Source organism: Ambystoma mexicanum, chromosome 4q (assembly GCF_040938575.1).
Source record: "Ambystoma mexicanum isolate Mex_15411 chromosome 4q, UKY_AmexF1_1, whole genome shotgun sequence".
Lineage (NCBI taxonomy): Eukaryota > Metazoa > Chordata > Amphibia > Caudata > Ambystomatidae > Ambystoma > Ambystoma mexicanum.
Genome location: NC_090928.1, coordinates 358857413 through 358875504, shown reverse-complemented (window position 1 = coordinate 358875504; position 18092 = coordinate 358857413).

Sequence of the window (18092 nt, the reverse complement as noted above, 5' to 3'; positions counted from 1 at the left end):
ACCTCTCTGGAGGTGGAGTTTAGGAGGTCTGAGCCTGGCACGCATGCCGACTCTTTCTATCGGCGCCTCATGTCGAGGGTCACCGAATACCTGGGTTGGTCTGCCCCACCTGGGGATTTTCAGCAGGATGACCCGACTGATATTTCGGATCAGGGTCCTCCAACTGACCCGATGCTGCCATTTCATATGGCTTTGCAGCGAAAGGGTGGCTGCGGCTTGGACTGCTCCGGGGAGTCTCCCGGCAGTGAGCAAGTCCTTGCCGAAGAAATATCATCCAGCATGTGGCGGCCCCGGCTACTTTAACACGCACCCTACTCCGTATAGTTTGGTGGTGCAGTCGGCTAAGGCCTCTGCAAAACAGGCATCGTACCCTACCATCCCTCCTGATAGGGACGACAAACGTTTTGATGGCTGGGCGAAGAAGGTGTTTTCTTCAGGGGGTATGGCGCTTCAGGCTGCCAACTCCATTTGTGCCTTGTCTCGTTTCACGCACACTCTGTGGAACTGTATTTCATTAGTGGCTGATCATTTCCCCGAGGGGGAGGAACAGGATGGTTTCCTGGCTATCGTGCAGGATGGCAAGGAAGCCATGTGTGAGGCCATTCAGTCGGGTCTGGACATGGTTGATTGCATCAGCCTTTCCATGGTGGCGAGCACCGTGATACGCAGGTTTGCGTGGTTGCGGAAGTCGGGGTTTGCTCCTGATGTGCAAGCACGATCCTCAACATGCCCTTTGATGGTGTACATCTTTTTGGCAACAAGGCTGATGAGTCTAGAGAGGTTGCAGACCTCGAAGCCTACAGCAAAGTCGCTAGGCACTGCAATCTGTCAACCTCTGCTATTTTCGTCCTAGGGCACAGCAAGGGAGGGGAGGTTCCTTTCGTTACTACTTGTCATTTAGTAGATCGAGAGGAGCTGCCAGTCAAAGGGGCAACCGAAGGAGTGCCAGAGTTGGAAAACAAGGTACTCGAGGTGCTAAGGTCGCGCAAGCTGTTGCCTCTTTACCCTCAGGCAACACCGCAGCCGCTTCTGCTCAGTCATGAGGCCATGTCCCATGGTTCGCCGGTTGGGGAAGGCTGGCATCTTGTAGAGTGGCGCGCCATTACTTCAGATGTGTGGGTTCTGGAGATCATAGCCCACGGCTACTGTCTTCCTTTCCGGCAGAGGCCTCACGACAATCCACCAGGGAATCTCTCTTTGAAGAGTCCGGATCCGCTCCTTGCGCAGGAAATTCAATCCCTGCTGGAGAAAGGCGCCATAGAACTGGTGCCTGTAGCGGAGAGGAACAAGGGATGGTATTCCCCTTATTTTTTGATTTCCAAGAAAGACGGGGGATTGAGACCCATCATGGACTTGCGCGGTTTGAACAAACTCCTCAGGAAGGACAAGTTCAAGATGGTTACTCTCTCTCAAGTCCTCCAGGCCCTTCAACTTCAGGACTGGTTGGTGTCTCTAGACCTCAAGAACGCTTATTTTCATGTGCCGATCCATCCGAAGCACAAGAAATACCTGAGGTTCGCGGTTGGAGACTTGCACTTTCAGTTTTGGGTCCTGCCGTTCGGATTGACCTCAGCCCGACGGTTTTCACCAAGCTCATGGCAGTGGTGGCAGTGCATCTCAGGAAAGGGGGGATTCACGTCTACCCCTACCTGGACAACTGGTTGATCAGGGCGCGCTCTCCCGAGCAAGTCCTGGATCATCTGTCCGTCACCTGCCACTACCTCCACAGGCTGGGCTTCTCCCTCAACTTAAAGAAGTCCGACTTGAAACCGACACAGCAGCTCCAGTACATTGGAGCAGTCCTCGAAATGTCCCTGGGGCAGTGTTTTCCTCCCCAGGTGAGGGCTCATCACATTCAGCAGATGGTGGACAAGTTTCAACTTGCCCAGACGCTCCTGGTGTTCGAGTTCTTGAGGTTGCTCGGCCTCATGGCATCCTGCATTCTTCTGGTGCCAGAGTCTCGACTGCGGATGAGAACTTTGCAGTTGGCACTCAAGATGCAGTGGTCGCAGTCCTCCGGCAGGTTCTCGGTCTTCCAGGACCTTCTGTGGTGGGCCGTCAAAGGCAATCTGATGAAGGGGGCTCCGTTTTGGCTACCCTGGCTGGAGGTGACGATTGTGATGGATGCATCCCTCACGGGATGGGGAGCCCATGCCAACGAGCTGACAGTCAGCGGTTGTTGGTCTCCGTCGGAGTCCAGGCTCCATATCAATCTGTTGGAGCTGAGGGCCATCAGGCTTGCCCTGAAGGCTTTTCTGCCGACTGTGCAAGGAAAGAATGTCCTGATTCTGACAGACAACACAGTGGCAATGCACTACCTCAACAAAAAGGGGGGGCAGGGTCCCTTCCTCTGTGCAGGGAGGCGATGCAGCTCTGGTTCGGGGACATCCAGCAGGAGATTTCGATTTCAGCAGTTCATCTGGCCGGAGACGAAAACGTGACGGCAGATGCTCTCAGCAGGCAGAGCGCGATCTCTCACGAGTGGGAGTTGGCTCAGGAGATTCTCCTGGAGATCTTCGCCCTTTGGGGGACCCCTCAAGTGGATCTCTTCGCCTCCAGTGTCAACCGGAAGTGCGAAAGGTTCTGCTCGTGGGAATTTCCTCCAAGAGGAGCATTGGGGGACATGTTCGTGGTGGAGTGGTCCTTCACACTGCTGTACGCGTTTCCTCCAGACCCCGTCATCCCGCAAGTTCTGCGGAGGTTACGGAGTTTCGGTTCCCGGGTGATCCTCATTGCTCCGGCATGGGCCCGCAGGACGTGGTACCCGGACCTTCTCGACTTGTCCACATCTTCCCTACCAAGATGATCTGCTCTCACGGGAGGGGGTCAGGTTCTCCATCCAGAAGTCAGATCCCTAAACCTTCACACTTGGCTTATGAAAGGTTGAGGTATAAGGATTGGGACCTCCCTGAAGACATGATGGAGGTGTTGCTTTCGGCCGTTGGAGGAAGTTCTGTGATTGGTACAGGGTTCAGAATGTGGATCCTTTTTCTTGTGACATTCCTGTGGTTCTGTCTTTTTTGCTTTCTTTGGCCCACAGAGGCCTGCAAGTGGGTACCATTAAAGGTTACCTGGCGGCGCTGTCCATCTTTAAGCGCTCGTCTGAGGAGTGTTCTTATTTTAAAATTTCTTTAATTTCACAGTTTCTGAAAGGGCTCACTAATGTGTTCCCTCCGTCGCCTTTCCAGGTGCCCAGTTGGGATTTGAACCTTCTCAAAATTCTCATTGGTGCTTCATTTGAGCCTTTGCATTCTTGCCCTTTGAGACTGTTAACTCTTAAAACTGTCTTTTTGGTTGCAGTCACTTCCGCTCGCAGAGTGAGTGAGTTACAGGCACTTTCAGTTAAGCCACCCTTCACTGTGTTTCATAAGGACAGGGTTGTCCTTCGAGTCCGTCCTTCCTTTTTTCCGAAGGTGGTGTCGGAATTTAATTTGAGCCAGAAGGTTGTTATTCCGGCATTTTATCCTCCTCCGCATCCTGGTAAGGACGAGGAGAGGCTCCATAGGCTTGATCCTAGGAGAGCTTTGAGTAATTACATTTTACGCATGTCCCGGGTCAGAGTGGACGATCAACTCTTCATTGGTTACGCTGGAAGGCGTTTGGGACAGGCTGTGACGAAACAGACTTTGTCTCGCTGGATTATTCTGGCTATTTCTGAGTGTTTCCGCTTGGCGGGTAAGGACCCTCCGGTTGGCTTGCGGGCCCATTCTACCAGGGGTATTGCTGCCTCTACTGCCCTGCAGAGGGGTGTCCTTATTCATAACATCTGTGATGCAGCCACTTGGGCTTCGGTCCATACTTTTGTACGTCACTACTCCCTTGATTCTATCCATGGGTAGGATCTGGCCTTTGGCAAGGCGGTCCTTTACTCTGCAATTTGATTGGGCATTCTAAATTTGTATTTTCTAAATTCTTTTCCCACCTCCTCACGTTGGTACTGCTTTGGGAGTGTGTCATAGATATGGAATACGTCGGAGGACCCAATCCCCTCAAAGAACAAGTTACTCTCTTACCTGGTAACGTTCTTTCGATGGGATGGTCCGACGACATATTCCATATTGCTCCCTCACTGCCTTCCCCGCTACAGAATTTATTGTGCGATTGCAGCTTACCTTTCCACAAGGCTTTCTGTGGTCATACTGGCAGAAGACTGGTGCCACACGTTCTGGGAAAAAACTACAACTGAGGCTACGGGCGTTGGCCGTCAGAGGAGGTTCTCGAGGACGGCGTATCGACGTCATCGATGCAGGACGCAGACGCCGAAAGATTTTCTGAAGCAACACAGCTGTGGACATTACTGTTATAGATATGGAATACGTCGTCAGACCATCCCATTGAAAGAACGTTACCAAGTAAGAGAGTAACTTGTTCTTCTGTTGTTCCCAAACACCCAAGCACACTAAAGAAACACTAGCTGAGACTCTCATGGGCCCATCAGCTAGTAGCTGAAAGTTGCCACTGGTCATAGGTACTTCATCCACCTGGGAGAAGGCTAAGGAGACAGTGTTGATCCCTGAAGGTTTACCCTTGCACTTGGGCTCTCCTTTCACATGTCTCGGCAACCCACAAACAAAGCATTTTCCAAACGCTCTCTGGAATCGGGATTTGCCCTGGCCTCCATCTGGTGTGGAAGCAGGTGGCACACTAGCCTGATTCAGTTTACTTTGTGGCTTACCCTGGTTATGTTTGGGGCCCTCTTTCGGATTGGAATTATTGGAATTCTCTTTGTTGTCTTTCTTTGGCTGCTTCCCCTCATCCTTCTTTGGAGTAGCCCCAGAATCCTTGTGAGTGGCCCTGTTGGCAACCCACAAGTCAGCAGCCTTAGCTAGCTTCTTAGGATCTATCTCCTTTGAATCAGCCAAGTGCTGTCTGAGCTCAGGAGAGCAGACATAAAAAATAGACTCCAACATTACAAGATTCCTCAACCCTTCATAAGTGTTCACTTTGTAACCCTTAACCCAACCATCTAGGTTTTTCAAACATTCACACACCCAGGTAACCCAAGGGGTACCATCATGCTTTTTGAGGGTTCTAAACCTTTTATGATACTGGGAAGGGGTCTTCCCAAACCTAGCTATTAATGCTAGTTTCACACACTCATAATCCTGTTTATCCTCCTCCCCCAACTCCATTACAGCATCACTTGCAACAGGGGTGAGCCTAGAGAACAGCCAAGGAATCAACTGATTCCCTGAGATACCTTGAATCCCAAGATTGTACTCACACATTGCTAACCAATCCAAAATATCAAGTTTAGTCTCATACATACCAATCATTTCCTTTGGCATACAGGGTCTCTTAGGGCTTGAAGACCTAGAGGACTCTGGGAGAAAAGCATTTTCTAGAGACAATTTCTTCATTTCTAGTTCATGGTTCAGCTCCATTTCTCTGAGCCTTAACTCTTGATGTTTCATGGTAGTTTGTGCATCAATACATTTCACTTCCAATTCAAGTCTCATTTTCTCAAGTGCAATAAACTCAGGAGTAAGTAAAGGACCTGTAGGGGTCCCTGTGGACAGAGGTTGTGCATTCTGAGCAGGCAAGGGAGTTTCAGGGTTTCCTAGCAAGGACTCATCTACTTCCTCACAATTAAAACTCTCAGAATCAGAAACCTCAAAATCCACATTTGCTGGGGTGGTAGGTCCTTCTGACCCACTCTCCAGACTTATTCCCATTAACTTTGCAACCAGTTCAGATTTCTTTCCTTTACCAGAGATATTCTTATCCCTAAACATGGTTCTCAGAACCTCAGCAGTATAGAGTAAAAGACTCTCTTCAGTGTAGTTTTCCATATTTGACCTGATTTCTTAGTTAAATAGAATTAGTGGTGTTAGTTGAACTCAAGCAACAGCAGCACTCTAAGTGTAATCACTCTACTTCCAAATCCCACCGTTGCCACCAGTGTTAGGCACAATCCTGTGCAGTACCCTTAGGGACCCCTACACACAATTAAGACTACAGGTGGCAATACAAGTTTTACCTTTGGTACAAGCCTGTACTACTATGTCAGAGTGGTAGCAGTGGCGGAGCAGCCAGGCTTATCTCAAGAGTATATGAGCAGTAGCAGAGATTACACAAAGGGACCACATTACTGTGACTCAGACAAACACTGATTCAAGGTTTCAGGTATAAAAATATAAGTACATTTATTTTTAAACCATTTGTTATAAACACAACACTTCTATGAAACTTCAATAAAAACCACACGTTAAATATACTACAACTAACCAATTCAATTTGTACAGTAAGTCTCAAGGTAAGTACCCTGTGTTGGAATGAACCGGTGTTAGGCACAAAAACACGTTACCGCGAATACGATTGCGACCACTTTGACAGATCGGTCTACTAAACAAATGCGTATCCGTGACATGAAATGCTACCGGGGCAAAAACACACTTAGCACTTGAGATACTCAGAGTGAGTTGGAGGCAAAAATCACAGGCAATATTTTGGTTAGGTAGGAAGAATCAAGAAACACTCAAAGACAGGATTTTGAATGTCAAAGGGTCGGAAGACACCGGGGCCAGTTTCCAAAGATCACACGGTCAGACAGTTCAAGATTCAACGTAGCCAAAAGTACTTTGATATTGTCAATGTTCGGAAGGAAAAGTTATAAGAAGGAGGGAAGACAAGGGCAAGCCTTGGAAATTAAATAAAAGGGGTTCACCCAGTTTCCTCAATAGAACACAGTACCTTCTTCCAGTGGTGCAGCTGGTGCCCTGGCAGTTGTTCCTGTTGGTTTCCCGCAGACCCACGATTCTTTGAGCTTTGTTGTGAAGGAGGTCATCTGAAGGGGGTCTGCACCACACAGGGATGAAGCCGGCAGCAGCGACAAGGAATAAAAGGTGCGCTCCTTAAAAACAGGAGAGGCTCTTCAGGTGGCTATCCAGACCACTACAGCAGTGTGCAGCGATTTCGACCAAGGAAGAGGATCGTCTGGCTGTAGAAGATGAGCTGGTTATCCCCACCAAGCTCAAGGGAAGAAGACTCCGGACTGGATCTTCTCTAAGTCGTTGAAAGGCCGATAGCTCAGGACTGCAGCAGGGCTTCACCGGGACAGGGTGGTTGAAGCAGTCATCGTTCTCTACGCTTCTCTTCGGTTCCTTCTAGTTCCAGTGGCAACTCTCTGACTTCTATCCCAAGAGACCTGCCTTTTATGCGAAAAAACCCCATTCACACAGCCAGGCTGTCAATCTCCCAGCAGGGGGGTTGTCCAGCCCAGACAACTACCCTGGTCAATCATGACAAAGTGTGACTTGGGTTTCCTAGGATACCCTGTGCAGGGGGTGACTACACCCCTCCCTCACATTCAGCCCACCTAGACACCCAGGCGCCTGGTGGAGGGCTTCTGAACAGAAAGCCCGCCAAAAGAAGGTTAACAAAGAAGGCAAACCTAGTTTGCCGCGCAAAGTAAAACACAAGAAGTACTTTAACAAAAAGAAATGGCGAATAAACCCAACCAGAGCCAAAAGAAAGACGATTTGGTCAAGCGGCTTTATGTTCAAGGCTAATATAATAGCCAAGAACAGTACCACTTTATCTAATATAATCGCGGTTGAAAAGTTAAGGTAGATACCACTGCCACCAGCCAAGTCTAAATGTTAAAAGTGCGAAACAGTGCTCTAGGAGGTACAGATAAAAAAGGGATACAAATGAACCCTTTCCAGTACTCCATGGAAGATGGGGTTTACTGGATCTGTGGTAGATTGACTAAGTAAAGTTAATGGTAACGTTACCCTTTTCTGGGGGACAGTAGTCGCCTCAGAAATGGAGTCGAGGGAAGTATTAAAGACAACCCTGTGCCACGGCACTGAAGGTGCTGTGTGACACACAAAAAGAAGGGGGCTACTGAGGTGGTGTACTTCAGAGTCCACAATCACAAAAAACAGATAGAAACACATAGCAAAACACAGGTAAGAGGGGGGGGAAGCTCTCACTCTTACAAAGTGGAAAAAAATAAACTCCATAAACCCAGCAAAGCTGCTGGGGGACTCACTAGGTGAGGGAAATTAGCCATAAATGAGAATTCTCCCTAACACACACCGCCCCCTACCCCAACTGCATCTCACCCAACTGCCCTCATGCCCCTCAACCACACCCCACCCACTGCCTCCTTCCACCCAACTGCCTTCTTCCCTCCAACTAACTTCTTCCCCCAACTGTCCCACACCCTACTGCCCTTCTCTACCAACTGCCCCTACCTCTCCCGACCAATTGCCCCCTTTTCCCCCTTCCCCCAAATATCCAAAACTCAACTTACCCATTGCCCCCAAATGGCCACTCTCTTCCACCCAACTACCCCCAACTGCACCAACCTCTCCCCTACCTGCCTTCCTTGCCTCTCCCCCAACTGCTCTCACCCTACTTATCCCCCAACTGCCCATTCTCCATTAACTGCCCTTACTATACCCTTTCTCCCCCCACTGTGCACCGTCTTTCTGTAAACTGTCCCACCCCATTTTTAAAGTGTGAGAACTATTGAATGGCTTAGCAGTGTTATAGTGTGTATTCAAATGTAAATGATAATGTCTCTGTAATGTGTGTTGGCATACAATAATAAACAAAAACACCAAAATGTGTTCTTCAGCCAAGCATTCTAAAAACATCCAGCACAAATTAAACTTAGCAAGAGCGGAATAGAAGTGCTGGACAATCAGGAGTAATCAGCAAGTCATCCTAACATCTTCGGGAACTCAGAGGTTTCTAAAATGGTGGTGTTCTTGAAGTAATCAGCAAGTCATTCTAAACCCATCCCCATATCATCAGGAACACACAGTCCTCTAAAATGTGCATGCTCTTAAAGTAACCCACAAATAATTATAAAATCATCAGGAATAAAGGTTTCTAAAATGGTGTTCTGAAAGTAATCAGCAAGTCATCCTTAAATCATCAGGTACAAACAGGTTTTCTGAAATGGTTATGCTGTTTAAGTAATCAGCAAGTCATCCTTAAATCATCCCCAAATCATCACACACAATTCTGAAACCTGGCTGATGAATTTAAGAGCATGATGTTGTCTGATGATGTGAAAATGACCTCTAATGTAGTTTGATGATCATCGAATGTCTTCAGGAGGGTCTCTTATGTCATCCTTTTAGACCAGGGTATAGAGTGCTCATGGTAAGCTGAAGTAACACACCTAGAGGACCCTTCCAACCGGTCCAAATCACAATACGTAGGCATTTTAACAACATTAAATCCGGCTATTTAATTCTCTCTCAGACCAAACAGTCAGCTCATATCTTCTCATTGCATGTTGTCAAGGACAGCAGCAGCAAAGCCGGTCCTTGTGGCAAATAATCAGTGCCCTGCGCAGCATGAGACTTGGCGTGTTTCAAAATGCCTGTGGTAATCTTTCGCATAAGTCTTCTACTGCTATCGTCTGTCAGTTTTCAGCCCCATCAGAGTAGTTGCTTACCTTTTGTTGGCCTTTCCCTCAGTCACCATAAATTTCCATTATCGAGGCCATACACCAGTCTGTAGAAGTGTGGGATATTTTTACCCATGCCAAGGCGCCCCAATGCACCCCACTGTTAATGGGGACCGAAACAGCCAAAAATTGATGTGCTAACCTGTGTGCGCACCAAATCTGCAAAACTGGGCATGGTTCATAAATCACAAAAGGCTGCACACCCCAGTCACACACAGTCAAAGTTGGTATCAAAACCGAACTCAGTGCAGGAGAATACCGGTGGGTGCTGTACATGAAGCAAGGCCACAGAAGTGGGCTAAAAACCGAAGATACCTTTAACATGCAGCTTTTCCAACCAATTGCAACCTTCAAAGTGCTGTTTTGGTGCTAAATTCAGTCATTTTCCAAGAGAACTATTGAAATGAAAAGCGTACTGAAACCACAGATCATCTAGTGCAGGCAGAAGAAACCGGGCCTCACTGACTGATAGCAGCTAAGAAATGTATTTATGAAAAACCAGTCCAGCAACAGTTTGTTTTCAGTTACACAGAAAAATGAGGCTAAAAATGGCAACATATCAATTTCAGCTGTGCAGAAGAAAACTCCAAGCATAAGCCGAATGCTTACTTCCAGATTGCAATTTCAAGCGCTCAAAGACAGATTAATGCTGAGTTAAATGTGTGTGTGTGTGTGTGATTGAAATCCTTAACAGATTCTGGGGTCTTGTGCTGTGATTCTGAGTTTAAGATACCACCCATGACAGTCCAATACAGCATTCTAGCCTGCAGGGTACAGACACCTTGCTGGGTTGGTGTACTATGCTACACTGTACAAGCACTTCTCAAAATAAATACTCAAAAAATCAGGCCTGTTTGTAAAAGTAAACTAACCCTGAAATAAGTCATAAGGAAATTGATATTTCCAAAATGGTGATCACAGTAGAGATCAATATGGCTAGGAAACACCTGCTGCACAAACTGTTTGTCATGGGTGAGTGGCCCGAACAGAATTAACAGATATGGCTGCAGGAAATCAAAGAACAGGTCACTGTCATAGACATAGATATATGGCAGGACAAGGGCCCATTACAGCAAGCTCTTAGTGAACTGTACATGGCCCCAAAAGTAAAAGAGGAACAGACAAAAATTGCCAGGATAGCAGCCTACCTATACCTCCACATAGGAGTAATACAGGAAAAGCATGCAGAAAACATAATTCTGGCAGAGAATCAAGTGGAAACACTACAGAAAAACCAAACTGATCTAGACTCTGCAGTTCAAAGGCTACAGAAGATCCAATAATTAGAGACAGAAGCTCAGCAGTATATTACCAGCTTAAAAAAAGATCTGGCTCCCCTACAGCAGAAGAATGCAGAGTAAGATACCCAAGTTCAGGCGCTGAAAGATGAGTGTCAGGAAAGCAGTGACTCTTTACAACACAGTCAGCAAAAGCTGGCACAACAATTACAGTTTATAGAGCCTGAGCAGAGCAGGTGGTCACCTTACAAAATCAAATAGGAACCTTGGAAAAGGAAAACAATAAATTAATTCTTAAAGATTTAGAATCTCAAACAGAATTTGATGGGGAGCACCAGAATTCCAATGCCTTTAAAAAACAAAGGGATGATCTGGCTCAACAGAGGGGCACTCTAAGTCAGGAGAGGGACACCTTAGGCCTGGAAGTGAGCCAATTAAAAACTAAGTTAGAGGAAAGAAAGCTGGCCCTCCAGGAGCTTAGTGAAGTTAAAACTGAATACGAGAAGCTACTAGAGAACACCAGGCGGGTGTAGGATGCGCTGGAAAAAAAACACCCTGACCAATGATGATAAAACTCAGGAGGTGAGCCTCCTCCAGCAGAAATTGGCCAAGTATTTCCAATCCAGGCAGAAAGCACAGAGACAATGAGGCTCTCTGTGAAAAGAATGATAGGCTCCACAAACAGATAGCCATGCAAGAGCAAATCATTGAGACCGGTAAGGCCCTAATAGAGGAGCAAAAGAGTCAGATTTTAGCATGTCACCAGGGAATAGGGGCTGAAACAGAAGAGGTAGGAAGGGGCAGAGAAACCCCTGAGCATAACATTAGGACCCCTGTAATCTGGGACTCTAACCCCTTCAGTACCATGGACTCTGCCGGCTTCATGTCCACTGGCTCATATGAACCAAGGGCCATGGGGATGGTAGACTTCAGCAGAATTGGCAACATGGGACTGACAGATCAGCGCCTCCCAGAAATGGATAGACGGGCATCTCTGTACAGATTACCCAATATTAGGGCTAGTCTTTCTAATCAGGAAGACTCCTGTGAGGGGAGAAACAGGGAACTGGATCCTCAAAAATACTGCCTACCAAAGGATCAGTCTGTCAAATTTGGTGGAGAATTCCAGGAAAGCAAGCCCACTAAGTTTATCCTAAAGACCTTTTCCCAGCAAGGGCAGTGGTGGAGGGCGGGGGGTACTCTGCCAATCCTGGGAGCAGGGGAGAGTCATAAGACTCTCCTGAGCGCCACAGGCAATGGTCCCTCTAATTATTTTTCTCTATGTGCGGGACTGGTTGGCTGTTCTGCGCACATTATTTTCCATGTGCGCAACGGACTAATGAGATGAGCCACATTGTGTGCTAACATCGCAGAAGATAATTTGGAAAGGAATTTCCTCTTCCCAGCCACTGCAATTCTTTAAAAATCTTACCACACTTTTTCCAAACACATAGGCTAAATAAAATATGTCATATATGATTATACAGAAAACTCATCAACCAGTCCAAGACTTCAATATTTGCCACAGTACCTTGCAAACATACTTCTGCGCAGAGGAAAATGCCGGCTTCATTAAGAGTTTGTCAGTAAGTGGTAAAGTTGGCGGTAACTCCATTACCGCCAACTTTACCACAATATCAAATTACGATTTTGGGCCTGAAGTGGAGAATTTGACTCCTGGAAAATCCTGGAAGTAAATCATCCAGCTGAACACCAAAATGGTCAGAATTTCTGCTGCGGTAATTCCCCCAAAAAAGCCACATTCAGTCCTATGGACTCACTATGAATGGGGAATTACACCGCCACCACCAGTTGTAATCCGGTGAAATTCCTCCGGACCTAGTGGCGGTACCAGTAATTCATTTGGCCAGTATTCTGGCAGATTTATGCCAAGATACCACCCCAAGTCGTAATGAGGCTCTGTATGTTTTATGCCCCTGAAAAATCACTCATTTGTATTACAAAACACAAATATCTCCCGTCATAACTGATGTGGCTGCCAACAAACTCAGACAGAATACCTTTGCTGATGGATTAACGGCAATTAAAAGCAATGTGTCAAAAACATGCTGAAAAATGGGGGGGAGCTGTTGCGCACAACCAAGATGGCCACCTGATGTGAGAGCTCCCACCCGATAGAAATCCAAACTACATTTGAATCCTGTTTCGGAGCCCCCAGCGGATAGTGGAGTCGAGCAGAGGGTACACCTTGACCCAGTCCACACCCGATCGAACTCCTGAGAGCGACGGGCTAAAACTCAGAGATATCAGCGTTGGCATGGTGAGCGGGAGAAGGCCCGGGAGTTGGCCGCAGAGGACATCCGGCTGGTCTACGCCCCGTGCCGCTGACGCTCTAGCCTGAGAGACAGAGAGGTGGGACTCCTGTGCCGTGGTCGCGGTGTCGGGCCCGTGGACACTGCGGAGCCACTGGAGTGACCCCCCCTGGGCCCCGTACGCGTGGCTGTGCAAGCGTAGCTGGCTCGTGGGCCCTGCTCTGGACCGGAAACAAGGTTTTGACCGGGTGTGCCCGGTGGAGCCCTGCCTTCGCAGTTACTGAGACCATCCTGTTGGACGAGAGCTGGAGCTCCATGCCGCGGCGCGGCGGGTGCTGGAAAGTGGGCCATCGTGGGACGGCGTGATATCCTCTCCTCCCCGACCGAGGAATCGACTGCATTTTTTGGCCCGCAGCCGGGGAGCGCCACGCATGCTACATTGCCTGCAAGTTGGCGGGACGGTGCAGCTCTTTTCTACGCGTGAGGGGTCGAATTAGCAAACTACCGCTGATACCTGACCGTTGATGGCTCCATGAAACACTATTGTTGCGATACCCAGGCCTGAGCGAACCCGCTTGACAAACAATATCCTACGCGGCACAGGCGGCCTGCCTCCGCGGTACAGTCACACAGATTCCGCTGCCCCCGTCGGCTTGTGGTGGGATACCGGCAGGTGTGGCGAACATGGGCAACACTAGGAACAGGATAAGGCGGCTGAAGGGGCGACTGAAGGGAAAAAGAAAGGTCTGATGGATTCGTACACCAGTAGCCAGGCAGCTGGCCCCGAACCGGATCCGTCGACGGCGTCAACGGCGGAGCCTGGCGTGGAGGGCGGCGACAGGGTTGATCGCCTTACCACGATAGTGCAGAATGGCTTCCTATCCCTGAATGTGAAACTAGACGACATTGTCAACACTATAGGAGCACTGAAAACCAGAGTTGACAAAGAGAGCCTTAGAATCACTGAGGCCCAAGACAGAATTGGTTCAAGCGAAGACACTATTGCGCGACACGATCACGACATAGCGCAGCTCAAGGGGGGCATGACCGCACTGCAGAGTAAGTGCGAAGACCTAGAATCCATATCCCGAAGGAACAATATTCGGATTGTGGGAGTTTCTGAAAAGTTCGGGAAAGGCGCTATGGAACAGCAAGTGGAAAACCTACTTAAGACTCTTTTTGGAACAGAATCCTTTTCAAGCCAATTCCTGGTTGAGTGAGCGCATCGCACTCTGGCCCCCGTGCCAAAGCCTGGAGCTCCGCCGCGTACTATCATCGCCAGACTGTTGAATTACAGGGACAGAGATGCAATACTTAGGAAGGCCAGAGAAATTGGGACACTACAATATGAGGAGAACCGCATACATGTCTATCCGGACTTTGCTGCGGGAGTACAGGCCAGCAGGAGATCATATGAGCCGGTCAAACGGCGACTGAGGGCGCGTCAGGTCCCATATGCGCTGATATTCCCGGCTAAAATGCGAATCCAGTATGGAGGAAGAGCACACTTTTTTGAGACTCCGTCCGCCGCTCTGGCATATGTGGAAGCAAATATACCCCTACCACCTAGGGGCCATGGACCGGACCAGAACGGAAGATCACCTCCAGGAGAGGGAGACCGGGGTGCTGTTGACTGAACTTGGTTGTGCACTTATCCTATGCAGCCGTTTTGTCGATGTTTAAAGGGATTCTGCTCCCACTGGGGGGCTCTGAGTAACCTTTGAAACGGGTCGTGAGCCCGCTCGGGTGGCCTTGTGACGACAACGTGGCACCCACAGGAAAGTTCCAAAAAGTGGAAGTTACAGATTGTTATTGCTGCCAGGGCATGTTTGGGACCTGGGATTTAGATTGGTTTAATTTCAGTTCCAGGTTGGTTGAAATCAGGTCTGGTGGGTGCACGATGTGGCTACAGCAGATAAACACTAGACATGGTGAAAGCAATGGCACGACATGGAGTCTATATATGGAGAAATGGGTAACGGGGTGAAAATAACTTTATTATCTTGGAATGTCCGAGGGCTAAACAACCCGATGAAAGCCAGAAAGGTAGGAAATTATGTCACCAGACACGGTCCTCAAATCCTAATGCTCCAGGAGACACACGCACAGGGAGCGGTTAACCGTAACATAATGGCTAAACGGGGCAAGCTATGTTATTATACAGAATATTCTTCACAATCCAGGGGGGTCATAACACTTATACATCATGCGCTGGGATTCCGCACTGAGGGGCACGAGGCCGATCCAATGGGAAGATATGTGTTGGTGTGGGGGGAAATGGCCGGCAGACGAGTGACCCTGGTTAACACCTACGGCCCTAACATAGATGACCCGGAATTCTATCTGAAAATGTTCGACACTCTCAACAAACACGACACAGAAATCATTATATGGGGCGGCGATTTTAATGTTGCACTCGACCCCATGTTGGATAGGTCAACCAGTGTAGTGAGGGCTCCCACTAAAACAGCGATAACCCTGAACCAGCTCCTCCCACAGTTGTCACTGATAGACGCTTGGTGGGTGCTGCACCCAGATGATAGGCAATATACATATTACTCAACAGTGCATGACAGTGAATCGCGTATAGACTACTTGTTCATATCCTCTGACATCTCGAATACGCTGCGACACTGCACGATCCTTCCCCGCACACTGTCCGATCACTCTCCGGTCTTATTGAGCCTCGTTTTCCAAGATGTTCCTAGACAGGCCAGGAGGTGGAGAATGCTGGGGGGACTGTTGGGAGATGCAAACGTGGCCGAATCACTACATGAAGAGATAACCAACTTCTTTGCAGACAATCTGGGGACGGTGGACCGGATATCCACGGTCTGGGAAACCATTAAGGTTTGGGTTAGAGGGATCCTTATGTACAAATCAACAGGACTCTTGAAGGGGGTGAGACGGGACCTTGAAGGAGTGGAACGGGAACTGAAAGAGCTGGAAGAGATATATAGCCGCACCCATGATCGGGACACCCTTGCTGAAATTCATAGACTCCTTAGGACCTTTGACAATTTAGCCACGAGGGAGGTACGATACATTGCGGACCCCATGCGGGCGAGTCGCTATGGGGAGGGGAATAAGACGGGGAAAATGCTGGCCAACCTGCTTCTAAGTGAAACAAATAACGCCCCAATAGCCGCAATTCAAACAGCTCCAACTGTAATGGTCACAAGCGATAAAGGTATTAACAATGAATTTGTTGAATATTACAAAACACTCTACACGAATAGAGACCAGAAAATCCCCACTGAGATGAAAGAATACCTGGCCTCACTGGGTCTCCCGACACTCCCAGATGAAGATAGATTGGCTTTGGAGCTACCTGTCACAATAGAAGAGATCACTGAAGCCATCAAGGATCTCACGTCGGGTAAAGCTCTGGGTTCTGATGGACTGGGGGCAAAATTTTATAAGGAGTTCCATGAGGAGCTGGCCCCTATTCTACTCAGAACCTGGGAGGAGGCCCTCGAACAGCACGAACTGCCCCCTACAATGAGGGAAGCTATTGTTACGGTGCTTCTTAAACCCAGATGCCCACCCCAGGATATGTCCTCTTACAGGCCCCTCTCGCTCATAAATACCGACGCAAAAGTTTTCGCGAAGGTCATGGCCAATCGTATGTTACCCATGGTTCCAGCACTGGTTCATCCGGACCAAAATGGGTTCATTCCCAAAAGGTCTACAGCGCTAAAACCTCCGTAGGCTGTTTGGAATCATGGCACAAATAGACCCGGGCAGGCAGGCGGTCGCGGTGTCCCTTGACGCCGAGAAGGCATTTCATTCAGTCTCATGGGAGTACCTCTTCTCGGTGCTGGAGGCGTTCGGGGTGGGACCCAATTTTATCAGATATGTCCGCCTACTCTACACAAAGCTCGGGGCGAGAGTCTACACTAACAGAACCATGTCTGACATGTTCGAACTGGGGAGGGGCACAAGACAGGGATGCCCGTTCTCGCCAATCCTATTTGCTCTTACAATAGAGCCCATGGCTGCTGCAGTCAGATTGCGCCATAAAGATAAAGGCATGGGGCCTCATTACGACCCAGGCGGTAAGGGGTTTACGGCAGCGTAAACAGCGCCGACCCTTATCGCCTGATTCCGAGGTCCCTTAGCGCCATGGAGGATTTAACACCTGCTTTTAGCAGGTGTTAAAATCCATGGCGCTAAGGGACCTTGTTGTTAATTACGCCACCGTAATTTACGGTGGCGTAATTAACGCCTTCCCCACTCTCATTATGCCCTATGGGGCAAAAATGGGAATGGGGAAGGGTAAATGGGGATTGGGGACTTACTGCCCCGCCAACCTCGGAATGGGGCAGTAAGTCCGCCAACCACCATGGCGTAAACGTTGTTTACGCCATGGTGGTAAAGGTACGACCCAGGCGGTAACTTACCGCCTGGGTCGTAATGAAGGGCTCTAATAAGCTTATTTCGCTTTATGCGGACGATACACTGTTATATATCCGTGAACCCGACAAAAACCTGACGCCCATAATGGCAGATATACACAAATTTGCTGATTACTCTGGTTACACTGTGAATAGTTCTAACTCGGAAATCTTCCCACTCACCCCTTGTACTAAATGCCCGGAAACGACGGAAGGCCTTAAATGGAGGGACAGATATATTAGATACCTGGGCGTTCTGGTCTCCGGGAGCAGACAATCTCTATTTACCGATAACCACGAAGGGGCGCTACAGTCAATTAATGCGAAGCTTGCGATATGGAGGCACTTCCCTATCTCACTGCATGGCAGGATAGCAGTGCTAAAAATGACCGTCCTTCCTAAACTGCTGTACCTGTTTGTGAATATCCCGATATGGCCAGGCAGGGAATTCTTCTCCAGGCTGCGATCAATGGTGACCACATTTCTATGGAACGGGAATACTGCTAGAATGGGATGGGAGAAAATGGTGGAACCATACAGTACCGAAGGCATAGCAGCCCTGGACTTTGAACTTTATTATTTAGTTGCCCAGGCGCAGTTCGCGAGATACTGGTATGAGACAGCAGAAGAAGCACTGCATGCATGGGTGGAGACACACACAGTTGCACCCTCGGATGTGAGATCAATTATCTTCGCCCCACGACATAGAGACGTGTGTGAATACGACCCGACGAGCTGCAGTGCCCGGGTTTGG